Below are 16,111 nucleotides of genomic sequence, written 5' to 3'. Positions count from 1 at the left end.
AAAAGAAGGGAATGAGGACCTTCAGAATGGACCCAGGACAAAAAAGCCCAGCTGACCATTAATGGGTTGGAAAGATGCTATCACAGGGCCTGGTCTCATTGGAAGATGTTTGGGCTTTTCTCCAAGGCCCGGTGACCTCCACCACCTGATCTGAGACTGCCCCTATAACAGCAAAGCCCTTCATCAAAGCAAAATGACCCAGAGAGTTTCAGGTATCGCACAGCTCTGCCAAGCAGATTTCAAAGAAATGCGAACTGAGGTTATCATGGGGATTTTGTGCTAAAGGAACCAGGGTATCAGGTGGCCATGCCTTCTCAGGGCCTGAGCCTTGGGGATACCGCACAAGTTCCCTATCCAGGCTTTCTGAAATACACTCCAGCCTAAGGGCATATTTATTCACCCAAGGTCCGTGTCAGATTCCTTATTAGGTTCTTTCATTTCTCTAAAAATAAACAGTGCGGTATAATTCATATACAATCTCATTTAACAAGGCAAATGGAAAGTGCTGTTTTAAAGCAGCAGCCATAGGCATTGTGAGAAAGCACAAAGTCAAGGTGCGGGGCTCTGGAGTCAGACACACCCTGGCTCAACTTCCAGCTCTGCCCCCTACTGGTTCAGTGATGTTGAGACGGAGTCTTGCTTTGTCGCCCAGGCAGGAGTGCAGTGGCGCGATCCCGGCTCACTGCAACCTCTCCCGAGTTCAAGCGATTCTCGTGCCTCAGCCTCCTAAGTAGCTGGGATTACAGGCGCCCACCACCACATCTGGCTAATTTTTGTATTTTTAGTAGAGACAGGGTTTCACCATGTTGTCCAGGCTGGTCTCGAACTCCTGACCTCGAGTGATCCGCCAGCTTCTGCCTCCCAAAGTGCTGGGATTACAGGCGTAGGCCACCACACCCGGCAAATTACATAACTTTTTAATGCCTTCCTTCTTCATCTTTATGGGGATAATAGATTTATATGAATGAATGAATGACACGGAGTTTAAAGCCTTTCTCGGTCTAGCCTGAACTCACCTTTCCAGATTCAGCCTGTGATTTTACTCCCTTCCCCCAAGCCACATGAGAGTCCCAGACTGTAGCCACACTGACCTCTCTGCTACTCCTTCAAGCCATCACCTTCTCTCTGCCCCGACCACGCTTCCCACTGCCTGGGTTCCTTCACACCACCCTTGTCAACTGAACTCCCACTCACCTTTCAGAGTGCAGAGTAAATGTCACCTCCTCTTTGAAGCATCCGCTGCCTCATCCAAGCAGTCAGCTGCACCTTGCTCTCTATGCCCATATACTTCCTCTACATCTTCTCAATGATAGTAATAAACACTCAAAGTATGCACTGAGCTTAAGTACTTTAACTATTTTAACTCACTAAATCCCTACAGGAACCATATAACATAGATTTTATCACTCACCCCATTTTTAGGATGCAAAACATAATGCACAGAGAAGTTAAGTAACTTGCCCAATGCCACACAGTCCACAGCAGAGCCAGGGAACAAGCCAAGCCCTGTGATGACAGAGCTGGTGCTTCTAACCACAGTGCTACACTGTGTACTCCTTAGTCCTTATCCACAGGGTGCGAAGTCCACTTCCCCCATCAGGTGGGAGGGCCAGGGATTGCATTTTCTTCATTTCTGCATCTTCAGATCATAGCACAGTACCTGGCACATAAGCTCTTGCAACTTTCTTCCTCTCACACACCAAAACTAAACTATTGAAGGAAAACCACTAATTCAGTAACATTTACCCATGTGTTCTGCTCTCCTCTTCTTTTTGGCCATAATTTCTGATTTAAAAACACTGCTCTGTAGTCCTGGCCAAGGGGCCTCATATAGTCTCTTTGAAGTTGATAAATAACAATGAACTTCTTCTAGTTCATTCAATTAAAAAAGGAGAAGCCATTTTTTCCCATGAAGAAGTTTGAGGCCTAAGGGTAAAATAGAGACATGGATCTGTCGTGACACCTTTTTTTCCCATTGAAATGAAGAGAATCTGTTTATAAAGAAAAAAAAAGAGTAAAAACAGAATTCAAAAGGAAGCCGGGCTTCCAGAAGGCCCTCCCTGGCCCAGCAGCTCCTGGAGGCAGTTGTGGAATCTGGAGTTGGAGGACGTCTTGAAAAGAGAGCTCTTTGAAGGCACAGCTGGCTACAAACCAGTCCCGGAGCCGGCAGCCCAGCCCAGCTCAGCATATCTCAGCCAGAACATAGCTAGGCAGGCCAAGGAATCATAAGAAGGGGATGATATTTTTAAAATCTTTGGCGTTAGCAAAACTGAAGGTTGCCTGACCAGTGCTTGTCTCTTTCTTTTTCCCAGCTCAGTGTCTAATTTGTGTATTTCCAGGATTCCGAACCTTACCCCAGCAGATTAGGTCTGGGTGCAAATGGTCCCTAAGTCATCCATGTTCCTTAGACTTTATCCCTCCTTAGAAACAAAAGGTGGAGCTTTGCCAAGATTAAATGGCATTCCATTCAAAGCTCCAAGTCTGGCTCAGTTCAATATGCTCATGAGGAGGACTTTGAAAGTGCTATGGATAATTTTCTAATAAGGTACAACTACCCAGCAGGACTGAGGCCAAAAAAAGAACCATCTTTCAAATGTAAGTTCTTATCAGCTCTGAAAAAAAAAAAAAATAAAAGATGTTATTTAAGCTAAAGTTTAAATTTGGGCTAAAGCCTCAGACTTGAAAAATGCTTGCAACCAGAATTGGGAGGTGACAGAGGTGAATGAAGGATGGTGGGGGTGGGGGAAGCACTGGTTTGTGATTTTACTTCCAGTCTACGGTCACTGAGTTCATGAGTGTGTATACTCTTGGACCCGTCAGTAAGAAAGTATATATTGAGCATGGATGTTATAGCAAAGCTCAGTATAGCATTTGGAATCATATGAGACAGGGTTGTTGCCCTTGAGTACTTCACCATCTCACTAAGGAGAGAGAGAAGAACAAAAATAAGCAAAGATCTTTTTTGAGGACTTGGCATATGGTAGAGGCCTCTCAAAGTCACTTCCTGTATTCCCTTTCGGGTGTTAGAGAGAAAAATGACGTGACCACTAAAGATGTCCCTGGGACAGAGAGGAGCCACAATTGACCATGGAAAGGGAAAGATCACTGTGGACTTGAGTGGCCTGTGAGACTGGCATGGTAAGAAGACGGGTATGGGTGAGGGAGGCCATCCGTGATGAGCTGGTGGAGGAGAGATGGGAGGGCCCATGGTGGAGAGTGGTGAGAGTGAAGGGCAGAAAGCCCAATCAGGGACTGCCAATTCCAGGCCAAGTGGTTTGGTTGAGCCCAGGTTTCAGATTGGAAGCCAGACTCTCTGATGCCTATGGATCTGTGAGTGTGAGAGTGTGTGCCTATGTGTGTGTGTGTTTCTTTTTTGCTTTTATTGGAGTTGATTATATATGTTTAAAGTCTGAATTGGAATGTCTGGGGTCAGGGAACATGTGCTCTTCAATTTTGAATTTAGCTTCAGGCCCCACTTACCCAACTAGTCACTTAATTCATATGTGTATGTTACCTACCTGTAAAAATTTGAGTTTGAGGCCCCAGTCCTTCAGGTAACAGAGAACTAATGGATATTTTTCGAATCATGGAAATGGTATTTCATGATTTTCAGGGTTGCCAGATAAAATACAGAATGCACAGTTAAATTTGAATTTCAGATAAACAACAAATAATTTTTAATATAAGTATGTCCCATACAATAAAAATTATTCATTTTTAAAATTCAAATGTAACAATGTAACTGAGTATCTTGGATTTTTGTTTTTGCTTTTTGCTAAATCTGCTAATCTGGCTCATGTGGCATATATAAAATTAATGGGAAGAAAGAGAAATGAGATTAAATGAGGAGGTTGTACAATAGTCTCAGAAAGACATGGATAATCCATTCCTTTAACGGGATGGATGACTGGATTGGAGGTGAGAGACATTCACAAAAAAGAACGAGCAGAGCATGCAGCTTGATTAAAGATGGGGAACAAAAGAAGAGAAGTAACCCCAGGGTTACAGAAACACAATTCACACTACAGCTCTGCTGCTTAATTACACAAGATACTCCCAGCCTTGGTTTCCCCGTTACCACTTCTAAAGTGTCATGAGGAGTAATGAAAATGCCTTATAAATGCTGCACAAATGTCAGTTGTTATAATAAATGCCCCAGCCCCATTCTTTTCCACATACACTGTTACTAAAGCCATGTCTCTTCCATGCTGTCCTTGTCTAATTGTTTTGAACACAAAGGTAAAATGCCCGTTTGTTCCATTTCCCTATTGGCCCACACAGCTCAAACTTGTACAGGTCCCTATTCTCCACATGGGCACTTGCAAACACTCAGAGCTTCCTGTCCTTGGCAAATTCACTGACCTTTCCTCTGTTTTTTCAGCAAGCCATTGGTAAAAATGTGTATTAGGACAGAGTTGGGGACACAATAAGCCAGAAACTCTGACCCTCCAGGTGGCCATCAGTCCATGCATAAACACCCTCTGGGTCCTAATGCACTATACCTGGACTTTGTTTCTCTGTGCTCAAACATCAGACAGAGACTCCCTGTGCAGATAACATGAGGCGATGGAGCCCGATACTGACCTACCCCTGCTACTTTCTAGCTTGGTGTCTTGCGGCACATGGTGTAAGTTTTCCTGTAAGATAGTTTGTTATTTACTGTCCTTTTATTTCAATTGCTTTTTCCTTTCTTCAATGTCAATTGTATGACTAATTCTTACACTAAAAGTGTCTAAACCTTTTCTTTCTGGATTACAAATGATGGATGCATAAAATGCTCCCTCTGACCTGGCTTTCTTCAAGTCACCTTGCTCCTGCCCTCAGGGAGCTCAGCTTCTCATCTGTCTCCGGAACGCCTGCCAGAATGCTTCACCTTTCCTTGGCCTCTGTTGCCACCTGCAGGAGCATTTGGAGGAGGGTTCCTGGACCCTGGATGCCAGAGAGGGAAGCAATAGGCGTGTGAAATCTTGGGGTTCACCAGACAAAATCTCCTCACCTCTCTTGAGCTCAGGCTCCAATATTTATGTATGTATTTATGTTTATTTATTTGAGGCAGAGTCTCACTATGCTGGCCAGACTGGCCTCTAACTCTTGAGCTCAAGCGATCACTGTGGCCCACCCCCCCACCGCCCCCACCTTAGCTTCCTGAGTAGCTGGGATCATCAGCGTGCACAATCATACCCGGCAAAGCTCCAATATTTAATCAGTTGAGTGACTTTGGGCAAATCATTCCTCTTAGCCTCTTTCCTCATCTCTAAAAGAGTATTTGAAATCCATAAATTTGCTTTGATAGTGATTGTAAATGGGTCATCCATGTATGTATTCATGAAGCAAACAGAGTGTTGGATAAAAATATATGAAAACATAAGAATCTTTTTGAGAGAAAAATCACAATCTTACAGGGGCATCAGTCAAACCCACAGGAAATTGTCAGTTTGTCTTGATAGACCTATGAACAAAGTATCACATGGTCTAAGTCATGCCTCTTGTCTGGTGCAAGCAGGGAAAGCTTCACAACAGAGGTGACATATTAATTGGACTTGGAAAACCACATAGGAGTTCACCAGGGTTTGGAAGAACACACAGGAGTTCATAAGGCAGAGAGGAAGGGAAAGGACTTTCCAGAAAGGGGAGCAATAAGCCAAAATGTTTTCACCTGCAGACAGTTCCCAAGGAGTGACTGAACTCTTGTATCCTGCAGCAAGCAGGCTTTGTAGAAGAGAAACCTAAGGAGAGAAGAATGGTGCCAATGTCAAGGGAAGGAATGGAGAGGCTTGGCCCTCACAGGAATCTAGTAGGGGGATGAAGAAGAGGAGTTACCAGACTGCGAAAAGAACATTGAACCAGGAATGGGGAGGTCTGCTTCACGACCCAGGCTCTTCCAACCACTCACTATGGGACCTTGGCTAAGTTAACCACCCTCTCTATGCTTAGGTTTCCTCATGTGCAAGTGAAGATAATAATCCCCACCTCTGGCCGGGCGCGGTGGCTCAAGCCTGTAATCCCAGCACTTTGGGAGGCCGAGACGGGCGGATCACGAGGTCAGGAGATCGAGACCATCCTGGCTAACACGGTGAAACCCCGTCTCTACTAAAAAGTACAAAAAACTAGCTGGGCGAGGTGGCGGGCGCCTGTAGTCCCAGCTACTCGGGAGTCTGAGGCAGGAGAATGGCGGGAACCCGGGAGGCGGAGCTTGCAGTGAGCTGAGATCCGGCCACTGCACTCCAGCCTGGGCGACAGAGCGAGACTCCGTCCCAAAAAAAAAAAAAAAAAAAAAACCCCACCTCACTGTGTTGTTGCCAGATAACACATGCAAAATCATTAACACAGTGCCTGCCGCAGATGTGCTCAAATAGGTCAGCCACTGGTGTTACTATTAGATATGCAGCTTCAGGGACTTATTTTGTCTCACCAAACCTACTTTCCTCGTCAATAAAGTGAGAACAAGAGTGTCTGCCTTGCATGCATCAGAAACTGTGAAGATACAATCAAGTAATACAAGCTGCACAGAATGAGATAATGAAGCCTACACTTTAAAAATACACAAGGCATCTACTAAACAGAAGGCAGTTTCACTTTCGTTACTACATTTAACTTTTTCTGACAACAACCTTATAAGGTAGGATTATAATGACGTTTGTTTTACATGTGATGAAAGTTGAGGCTCTTTGAGCAGGTTCTGTGAACAAGACCAGACCATGGGAACTGTAGTTGAGAAGAGGAAACAGACTGCATGTACACGTTGGGGGAACCGGATCTCAGGGCTTCACCCTACTCTGTCTCTACTCATTCTCTAATGATCTCTCCAAGCTCATGGCTTTCAGTCCCATGCCTGTATCATGGCAACCCATATTTCTATCTCCAGCCCAGCCCTCTCCAGACCTGCGTGTCTGCCCAATCAACTTCTCCACTTGTTTTTCTAATAAACACCTCAAGCCTAAAATATATAACATTAAGCTCTCTTTCCCCTCTACCTCAACATCTTCCAATCTCAGCCAGCAGCACCTGTTTTTCCAGCTGCTTGGAGTCATCCCTGATTCCTGTCTTTTTCTCATACCCCCACAATCAGAAAGAAAATCTTATACATATATATATTTGAGACAGTGTCTTGGTGTCTTGCACTGTCGCCCCGGCTGAAGTGCAATGGTGCAATCTTGGCTCACTGCAACCTCTGCCTCTTGGGTTCACACGATTCTCTTGCCTCAGCCTCCCGAGTAGCTGAGATTACGGGTGCACACCACCACACCCGGCTAATTTTTTTGTATTTTCAGTAGAGACGGGGTTTCACTATGTTGGCCAGACTAGTCTCAAACTCCTGACCTCATGATTCGCCTGCCTCCGCCTCCCGAAGTGCTGGGATTACAGGCGTGAGCCATCGCGCCTGGCCTTTTATCCTGCTTTCAAAAAACAAATCCAGAGTCTGAGTGCTTCTCTCTACCTCCAGCGCCACTCCACGCCCGAGCTCTCTTTCACCTGGTTCACACTTGGATCGCGGCCTCCAGCTTGCGCAGTGACCCCTACAGTCTATTCTCCAAACTGCGGCTGGCGTGGTCATTGTGAAAAGCAATGTCCATCTGCTGCTCAAAAACCCACGAATGGCCCCCCATTTCTTTCCCATTAAGGCCAAAGTCTAAAACATTTACAGAGTCTTATACGATCAGTTCCTATCTGCTTTCCTTATATTGGAGGCTGTGAAGCTCCTTAATATATAAACAGTTCTCAGGAGAAGGAATAAAAGGACAGCCACCTCCTCAGCAGAGCCAGTTCACACTCTGCCAGAGACAAGACGAGCTGGGACTTTCTCCCCTAACCCTTACTGCATATGTGAGAGAAACCAGACCTGCTGGATCGACTGGAAATGCCGAGTGCCTGAGACCGGGAGGAAAGAGAATTCATGAGGAGGAAAAGACTGTAAACCTGGAAGATGACCAAGTCCCACCTCACCAGTTAGACGGGGAGGAGAGAGAGGCCTAGGGCGCTCAGGAACTTGGAATAAGATTGCCCTCTGCGGGTGAAACTGAAATATCTCACAGGGGAGGAGCGCGGAGACTGTTCGCAGAGCAGCCTAGCGAAAACGTCACCCGACTGGAGGTACGAACGCATCGTAGACTGGGGGCGCCCAGGCACATCCCAGACGCGAGGGCAAAGGTCCAGGAGGGCTGTGGGGCTCTCGGAAGTATCCGATCACCTTGAGAGGAGTCCGCCGGGTGTCCGAGCCTGATGTCACTGCACCTTCGATTCCTCCGACGCCCCTGCCCTTACTTCCCAGTCTTCCGGCAACTTCTCCCCTTTGGCCTCCCCTAGGCCTTGCCCCCAGGGAGGGGACGCACTCCACAGGCGGATTCGCACGTGTGGACCCTCGGCAGCACTTTCTCGTGCAAATTAACAAGTGGCCCTCAGGGTGGAAGCACCGCCCAGCCTTTCCCGGGGAGGTCACCAGGCTAAGGCCGTTTAAGGTCTGCAGCCGCCCGGCGTTGCCGGGATCCTCCCCGCGCGCTGGTCCGGGGAGGCCAGGAGAGGGCGAACCCGTCCCCGACAAGCGGCCCTTCCGGGGGTGGGCTCTGACCTCACCGAGTGGTCAGCGGGTCCAGGAGCTCCAAAGGGTAGGGCAGAATTGGGTAGATGAGGGTGCATTTTTCTGGGAGGAGTCTAAGGCGTCGCTGACTCTGAAAGGCCCGCATCCGGAGAAAGGGAAGGCGCCCCCTCCCGGGAGGAAGGACGAGAGGCTGGCCCGCGGGAAGGAGCCCTGGCCGTCACTCCAGGCCTAGGTTTACCTCTTTGATCTCACCCTCCCCGTGGCGGCGAGTGCCACCAAAGATGTGAGAGGCCAGCGGGTATCGGGAGAGAGCTGAGGGTCCGCGCCGGCGGGACCCCAGATTGGAGCCGCCGTCGTCCGAGGGGCAGACCCTGCTGTAACAGCTCCCGGCAGGCCACGGGAGGCAGGTGGCGCCCGCCGCGAGTCCTAGGGAAAAACACCTTCCTCTTGATTCTCTCAAAGGAGCCCGAGCCCTGGGAAGGGACACCAAGGCACTCCCGGGACTCCGGAGAAGGCCAACAGCCCCAAAATAGAGTATTCGGCCATCCAACCGCCCTTACCCAAGCGGAGAATCTCTCTCCACCTCCGCCCTGCCGGGACTCAAAGTTGTTTGTCAGAGGAGGCGCCAGGTTTCCTTGTAGCTGGGCACGATATGCACTGTACGCGCGGGCCCGCGCGCGCGCACACACACACACACTGTCTCACACACACACTCACACACACACAAGTATATATATTTTTCCAGTTGCCACTGCAGGATTGCCAGCTTTCGGAAATAAGCATCCGCTCCCTCTCCCGGGACTGGGCGTGGGGTTCACCGAGAGGAGAGAAAGAGACCTTGCGTTTGCGCTGGGCCTACTCGGTGCCAGGCCATCCCAGGCTTCTGTCTATCCTGGTTTCTGGTCTGTGCGTTGTGGGTAGCAGCATTGGCGTGTTGCGCCGGAGGGAGCAGGCTGAGCGAGGCTCCAGAAGGTGCGCAATAGCCGGAGAGGAAAGGGCGATGCTGTCACCTGGCCCCCCTCCCTGAGACTCCATCCAGCCCAGAAAAAGGAGCTGCTGTCTCCTCCACCTACCCCAGGAGAAAATAAACGGTCGCTGGCATTTTCTTGCGTCTTTTAACTTTGACAAAACTGTTTTCGGTTGGCTATTGTGGGCCGGGATGGAGGTCTTCTCCTGCCAGGAGCAAACCTGCCCACACCCAGGCCGGCAGTGGAGTCAGCCTTGCCCCAGCCTGCCCTCCCGGGAAACAATGCCCCTTTGTCGCTCGCCCTCCCGGGGCTGATCCAGCCCCTCCCCTTAGCTTAGGGCTCCCTCCCGTTAGAGCATTCCAATGACAGCCACCAGTCACACTGTTCTTTGAGGTCTCTGCCTGGGAAGAAAACAAAGCAGCCCTCCTAATCACACAGAGGGAGTGGAACTTTTCCTGCCCTCTGACTATGTGCCAGCCTTGGCTCCTTCCTGAAGCCCTGTCGAGAGGGCTTATTAGGTCACTTATGTTTTGTACCTCGCGTGAAGTCCCACAATCAGTAGATTATAGAGGGGGGCACAAAGCCAGCAATGTCTGACATAGAGAAATTACACATACATACATACATACATACATACAGTCTTTCCACCACCCAGGATTGAAAATTAATGCTGTTTTTGGCATTGTCCCTTATCCACCCAAACCCTCCAAAAGGCTGGCTGGCATTTGCTTGACTCTAGTTCTACCTTCCTCAGTAAATAACATCTCCCCACTCCATCCATCATCCACCTCCCCCTTTACCTGCCCCACCTCCGTGGTTGCTTGGTGGCACTAAGGGTCACAGTGAGACTGTTTTGGGGGACGCGGCCTCATATGCCCCCTGCCTCCTCGTTCAGTTCTGAGAGGACAGTGCCTGCCACTTGGGTGTGCCTCCAGGATGGTCCTTTTCTTTTAGACTCTGGCTTGTTAATCCTCCCTCAACGCTCCTGCCAGAGTCTCAGTCCCACTGCCAGGACCCAGGCGGACTCTTCCCTCCCATCTGTTCTGCAGAAGGGCAGAACTTTAGGAGTGCTATGAATAATGGTATTTTCCCTTGATGAACTGGTGGCAGCACTGATAGGGGTCCACACAGGCTAGAGCCAGTCCTGGTTTGAGTGTGATCATTAAAGGCGCAGGGCAGTGGATGCTGGCTGCGAGGTCACTAAGGGACCATAGTCCTGGGACTTGGTTTCTCACTGTTTGGGTGCAGCAGGAGGGAACATGTGTTTTGGCATCTTGCAGGGTGCTTTGGCAACATTTTAAAAATTATTGCCCCCCTTTCCTAATAAATGTGCCCAATTTCAGTTCCCTCTTCCCTCTTGCCTTCATTGTTTTTCTTCTCTTTCCTATTTCTTCCCACATCCATGGGATTTCAAGTGGTCCTTTGGCATCTCAATTTCCTCTTCCGAAAAGCTTAGGATTATAGTAATCCATAGTGTGGTAATACAAATTGACATAGCATGTATTTAATAAATTAGTCCCATCGCCTTACGTTTTCTCATTTTTTCCTCTTCCCGGTTGACTTCGAATTCTCCCTACTTTTGCTTCTGCCTGTTCACGGAGATTGGAGATGAGGCTGCATCAGGCAGAGACATAAGGCATGGGATCTGGGGAACGTATGGTTCCTTTATTTCATTTCACCCACTTTGGACTCTACCCTTTGAAGATGACTGTCATTATGAATAGCTGTTAACGTCTGATTAGTTAACCGTCTCCCACCACTGACCTCCATGAGTGACTAGCTCCTGAATTATTTACTTTTTGGAACTCATCATTGGGTATATGGTCACACAATTTGGAATCCTAGAGTAAAAAATTCAATACTGTAGGTTGATTCAATTTGGGGCCATGTCTGAACTCAACGACATTAAAAATGTACCAGCCTGCTCTGAAGATTCGTCCGGCAGGTTATCTAGAGGGACTTGCAGCATTTGTCTTAGTGCTTTGTCTGGGCTAAGAGACCTGGCTTCACCTTTTGAGGATTGTATAGTAGTGAGGGCCCTGAATATCCTAGTCTTCTGCAGGAAAGATTCTTCTTGTCGAACGCCTAGACTGGCCGCCCTTACATGTCAGTGCTTTCTCCCCTCTGTGATGCTCCCTCCCTTTACAGTTCAGCCTTAATCCAGCAACCATTTACTATGTTGCTTTCTACGTTGAAAGGGGTGGAAATAAAAGTGCAGACTCTGCGTCCCTGGTAAGACAACTCTGAGCTTCAGAGCTCTCTGGGGGCCTACTGAATTACTGTTTACATCACAGCCCACCTTCTCCTTTGCCCGATCCTGCGTTTTCCCCTTCCCCACATGTTCCCCCTGAGCACTTTTTTGTTAACTTCCTGCATGCTACTCTCATCTCAGAGACTGATTCCTAAGGAGCTCAACCTACAACATGGAGCTCAGTGAAAAGCACATGGAATGTGGACTGAGACATGACTGTGTTCAAACCCTGGCTCTGTCGCTAAGTGGTTATGTGGTTTGAGGCAAGGGATTTAATCCCTCTAAAGTTCACTTTCATCTGGGGGAAAAAGATAACTGTGAGGATTAAGTGAGTTTATATATAGTGTATGAGTGCCTGGACCACTGAAGCAGTGCAGCAGATGTTAGCTCCTCCTTCAGTAATATTTATTGGCATCCCAAGTGTTACTAGAATTTATATTTCTACTTTATAAATTTTACAAGAATTTATATTTTCATATTCTTGATACTAATACTGCATTTTGAAAGGGGTGACTCCTTCCTTATTAAAATTTTAGAACACTATCCTAAGTGAAGTATAATGGTTACCAAATTAGATGGCATCTGGATCTGGTTGATCTTGAACAAGCAGGTTAGTCATATAACTTAGCTAAGTCATTGTGAAATTTCCTCATGTGTAGAAAGAGATATTAATAGTAAATACTGCGGCAGATGGCATTTTCCATAAATGCCTACAAAATACTTTCCATGTCAGCTGCTCTTCAGAAATGACCTTGCCATTCCTCCATCAACAGATGAAATCTAATTCCCCTTCCTTTGCATCTGGGCTGGCCTCAGGGACTTACTTGAGCATTGGAATGTGGCAAAAGTGATGGTCTGGGACTTCCAAGGCTAGGTCATACAAGCTAAGTCATTCTGTGTAGGTCTTTTGGGATATTCCCTCTTCAAACCCAGCCACCATACTGTGAGAAGCCTGAGCACTTGGAAAAGCCATGTGTAGGTGCTCTGGCTAACAGTCCCAGCCAACAGCAAGCATCAACTGACAGCCGAGTGAGCCCTCCTGACATTCAGCACCTTTGGGCCTTCTGATAACTGCAGCACCAGCCCACATCCGGGACCCCAAAAAGAATGGGAATATACTGAGCCCAGTTAGTATACAAACGAAGACAGATAATAATAAATGGTTGTTTTAAGCCATTAAGTTATGGAGTAGATGTCATGCAGCAATAGAAACTAAATCACTAGCTCCTAGGGTTATGTGAAAATCAAATAAGACAATGCATGCAAAGTGATTACTAAAGTGCTTGGTAAATGATTAATACGGTTGCAGAAAAAGTAAGCTGATTATATGGGGAGATAAAACATGGGCACAAATAACTGCAAAATTAAGCAGGCATGATCTGAATCAATATTTAGTGGGCACCTATCCCATGTCAGGCTTTCTATATAATCATAGAATCTCCAAGTAGAACAGAATTTGGGAGCTATTCTAGTTTAAACTCCCACTTAGTGAGGACATTTCTTCTTGAATGCTTGTTTAATACAACAATTATTTATTAAGCTCCGCTCTGCACCAGAAAGTGTGGTAGATGGTAATGTCAGGAAATGGGATAGAAAGAACTAAGACAGAGCCCAGTGCCAGAGGCAAACACATGGACAGTTTCTGCCCAGTGTCATATGTGCAGGGAGAGAGGATACAAAGAAGAGGGATGCATTTCCCCTGCATGGAATGGGGTGAGTCATCTCACTGTTAATTCTCACTGTTAATCAGCTCTGCTGATTCAGCTTCCTGGTGCTCTGGATCCTGCTGATACATTTTCTGTGCATCAACTTGTATTCTAAGTGGCAGTTCTCCAGCTCTTTGCCTTCTTGCTCAATATCCCAAAGTTGGCAGTTTACACATCCACTTACCCATCTCTGCTCAAAGCTGACGCTTGTCAAGGAAGGAGGGGTTTGCCTGGCTCTTGAACACCAGCCTGTGGGCTCTTTAAGGCCAATGCCTGGATCTTGTTCATCATTGAGGCCCCAGCTCCTAGAGCCACCAAAATAAAACAAAACAAAACAGAGAGAGAGAGAAGAAAACAGCCACCAAACAAATGCATCTCATTTTGTGTGGGTTCAGAAAAATGCCGGAGATTCCTTTAATTCAAGCTTATTTCAAACAACTACATCAGGGAAAATTAGCAGTGTAAGCTGCTTCCTCAAGCTTCATGAGCAACACTAAGTGTTTAATAGGCTAAGAGTTTAATAGGCAAGTAAAATCAGCTAACAAACAAACAAACAAACGCTGAAGAGTTCGAGTCTGTTACAGCCAAGTAGTTGGCAGCTGCTACAGTTATGACCCATCATAGTTTCCCACATGCAGCCATGTTTTATGGCTTCTTAAAATTATTTTAAAAAATATTTCACAAACCATGAGTTTCACACAAATATAAGGGTTAGAATTTCAATTTTAAAAAATAAACTAAGTTTGGCGTCACATCAGAGAAAGCTCTGGATTTCTCCTTTTAAGAAACAGAGGAGGTGACTCACCAGAGCAGAGGAGTCATCTGAATTGGGCCCTTTATTCTCAGCCTAACCTGCTGAGGAGCATCATCTACAACTCACAAGGTACTGAGAGCGGGAAAATTTGCATGGATAGACAAAAGTTTGCTTCATTGCTCAGTTTCCTTTTAATCACTTCTCCTCCTTCTCCTCTTTCTTATTTGAAACTTATTACTTGCTTGTATTAATGTTTCTCTGCAGGGCTGTAACTGTAGTTTATACAAAACAGTAGAGTACAGGGCTCTTTCATTTAGCAGCTTAGTGTAGTTTTTGTTGCGACAGTGTATTCGTATCACAGGGTGGGGGGCAGAATCTATTTAATCAACTCTGGGGTCAGTACAAGCCCCTATACAAAATCACCAAAACTTCCCTATGGAGAAAAAGATGGGAAATTAGAAGAAAAAATAAAGCTCAAGGGGGAAAAGGGTAGAGCTTTCATTTGGGAAAAGAGGAGGAATGGGGAGTTGAGAATCAGTGTGTACTCTTGGGTCATTGGGCGCAACCTAAGAGACTGGGGTGAATCCAGAAGCTGTTGGACCCCTGGGACCTGGGGGCAAATTGCAATGGTTGGTGGGTGAACTTCTGGGCCTGGGTGTGAAAATCAGCAATGAAAGGCAAACACTAGAAATTGGTAGTAGACCCCAGAAGTTGGTGGTGGATTCCTGGTGCCAGGATTAGAACCAGAGAGCTGCAGACACAACAGAGTAAGACTAGCTCAGGGCTCTGAGGGTGTAGGATCACATGTGAGGGTGGCGGCAAAAATTTAGAGCAGTGATGGCTACGGAGGAAAACTATTTCTCAGTAGGAGTGCAGCCTCTTTACACCAGGAGGTCTGGTGGTGGTGCCACCCTCTTAGAGTGGAACTGGAGAGAAACTGTTCCAGTGTGTTTGAAACTTGCCTGGTCAGCCTCTCTGCTCAACACCCCGAAGGTGATGGTCTTGTGAGACTCATTGCATGTCAGTGGTACTTTTGGCACCTGTCCAGGAACTTTTAATACTGTTCCTAAGCAGAAATGAAGCAATGGCAGGGCATGATGCCCCTGTCAACCTCTAAACAGTCAATCTGGAAGAGGAGGAGACTCTGCCATTCGCCTCCAAATTTCTCTGTTTAGTCATTGTATAGCCCAAAGAGACTCTTCTTCATCTCCACCTTGTCCGGCATTGGCTGGGATGTATTCCTTTTGGTTTATCTTTGACCTATTTTGTTTGCTTTTTTCCTTGAGTATGTGTTATGTAACTCACCTTCGTGTTATAAACTTGCATTTTTGAACCCAAGTTATTGCTCATAAAATGTGGGATCTTGTTGATGTCAGTGGTCTTTACAGCCAACTGCCAGACATGCTGTCTGTGCTGCTGATTGCTGTCTAAGGAAGAGAACACTCCCCAGTTCTGGTCTTGCCTCTACCCCCTTATTAATGCTAGAAGTACAAATTAAGGGGCTTTGTACTTTTTCTAATAAATATGGATATGTTCAGCTACAGAAAGAACAGTAAAATAGAGAAAAACTCTAAGCAGAATAAACTCTAAATGTCCTCAGGGTACTGAAAAATCAGTGTTTCTTCTATATTAGAATAGCTGAGAAGTTCAAGGTGTCCCTAATTAGAATTTCCAGCCCCAAATTCTCCTAGGACCAAAGTTGGTGCCCAATGAGTTGCTACTGATCTGGGTAAGCCCTGATTGTTAGCCAAGATAGATGTAGCAACTGAAGGTCCATCCCCCATGCTCATACCTTCACAACAGTGACTATCTTCTTGCTTGCATGCCTGTAAATTGCCTTGAGTCAAACACACTGGATCTGTTCCCTCCATCCTTGTGGTGTCCCAGCCAGACATT

The 16,111-nt window shown here is 46.7% G+C and overlaps 1 long non-coding RNA gene across 1 annotated transcript; it reads right to left on the bottom strand.

Annotated features, from left to right (window-relative positions):
- Positions 1-406: 406 nt before the first annotated feature.
- On the bottom strand, positions 407-7,175 carry LOC117081128. The gene is made up of 3 exons (XR_004436107.1): positions 6,285-7,175; positions 4,789-5,970; positions 407-1,926 (listed from the first exon to the last, which is right to left on the bottom strand). It is a non-coding gene; the product is annotated as an uncharacterized LOC117081128 (long non-coding RNA).
- Positions 7,176-16,111: the final 8,936 nt, after the last annotated feature.

The sequence above is a fragment of the Trachypithecus francoisi genome, unplaced genomic scaffold, assembly GCF_009764315.1.
Source record: "Trachypithecus francoisi isolate TF-2019V2 unplaced genomic scaffold, Tfra_2.0 Lachesis_group8, whole genome shotgun sequence".
NCBI classification, from domain to species: domain Eukaryota; kingdom Metazoa; phylum Chordata; class Mammalia; order Primates; family Cercopithecidae; genus Trachypithecus; species Trachypithecus francoisi.
This window is presented reverse-complemented; position numbering and strand designations above follow the sequence as displayed.